The 1,365-nt window shown below is 46.7% G+C and overlaps 1 pseudogene; it reads right to left on the bottom strand.

The window, feature by feature from the left end:
* Window positions 1-289: 289 nt before the first annotated feature.
* LOC148012544 (tubulin alpha-1 chain pseudogene) lies at window positions 290-1,096 on the bottom strand (annotated as a pseudogene).
* Between the last annotated feature and the right edge of the window lie 269 nt (window positions 1,097-1,365).

Here is a 1,365-nt window from a genome sequence, read left to right as displayed (position 1 = left end):
CCAATGTTGATGGATTCTTGAGGGGGAATGGTTGAGGAAGCTTCAGAGATGCTTTGCCCACAAAAGCCCCATGAATTGCTTTAAAAATTTCAGGAATCTTTAATGCTGTCCCAAACTGTTACACATAGAGTTTGCAATCTCCATATCCAAGCTCCAACAAAGCTTCAAGCTTCAAGATCAGTCAATGTTGGTACTAGGATGTATGTAGAGGCTTCAGGGAGTATAATAGAACAAAAACCCTTTGATCTTGATGAAGAAATCTGAAAAATTTGAGTGTTGTCCAGAACTGTCATAAAACTCCATATCCAGGGTTTTGAAGAAGAGGGAACACTCCAAACTGATAAGGATCTTGAAGAAATTGGTGAGATATCTCTTGTTCAAGGTTGGAGATCATGCACACGGCTCTCTGTACCTTGGCAAGGTCACCTCCAGGCACGACAGTGGGAGGCTGATAGTTGATGCCGCACTTGAACCCGGTAGGGCACCAGTCCACAAACTGAATGGTCCTCTTGGTCTTGATAGTGGCCACAGCCGCATTTACATCCTTGGGCACAACATCGCCTCTATACATGAGACAGCAGGCCATATACTTTCAATGCCTCGGGTCACACTTGGCCATCATAGACGCGGGCTCGAACGCACTGTTGGTGATCTCCGCAACAGAGAGCTGCTCATGATAGGCTTCCTCAGCCGAAATGACGGGCGCATAGGACGAGAGCATGAAGTGAATTCTCGGATAAGGAACCAAGTTCGTCTGAAACTCGGTAACATCTATGTTCAAGGCACCGTCAAAGCGAAGCGAGGCCGTAAGGGAGGAAATAACCTGAGATACGAGTCGATTCAAATTAGTGTAGGTAGGACGCTCAATGTCCAAGGAGCGTCTGCAAATGTCGTATATGGCTTCATTGTCAAGCAGCACAGACACATCAGTATGCTCGAGAAGAGAGTGAGTGGACAAGACGCTGTTGTAGGGCTCCACAACGGAAGTAGACACTTGAGGGGAAGGGTACACAGTAAACCCTAGCTTTGATTTCTTGCCGTAGTCTACAGACAAGCGTTCCAGGAGCAAGGAGCCAAGGCCGGAATCAATAGCAATGCATCAAGAGGATCATCACCCTGAATTTCTCACGCAGTATAGGAGTATGTTCAGATGGCGCAAACAGCGTGAGTGCATACTCACGTCCTGGAAATCAGCAATGGTACTAAGTAGCTACATAAGCTACTCCTCTTGAAGCTCTTGAGGCAGGGGAAGAGGTCATCCAACCCATTCTCATGATAGAAGTGAGAAGGAGAAGATCTGATGTGGTCTTGGCCATGGATTCTTGTGGAAAGCTTGAAGAAATGAGGAAAGGGAAGAAGAAACCC

The sequence above is a fragment of the Lygodium microphyllum genome, chromosome 27, assembly GCF_053477565.2.
Source record: "Lygodium microphyllum isolate KBCC chromosome 27, Lygodium_microphyllum_v1.1.10, whole genome shotgun sequence".
In the NCBI taxonomy this organism is placed as follows: domain Eukaryota; kingdom Viridiplantae; phylum Streptophyta; class Polypodiopsida; order Schizaeales; family Lygodiaceae; genus Lygodium; species Lygodium microphyllum.
The sequence above is the reverse complement of the archived record's forward strand: the minus strand, read 5'-3'. Positions and strand labels throughout refer to the sequence as shown.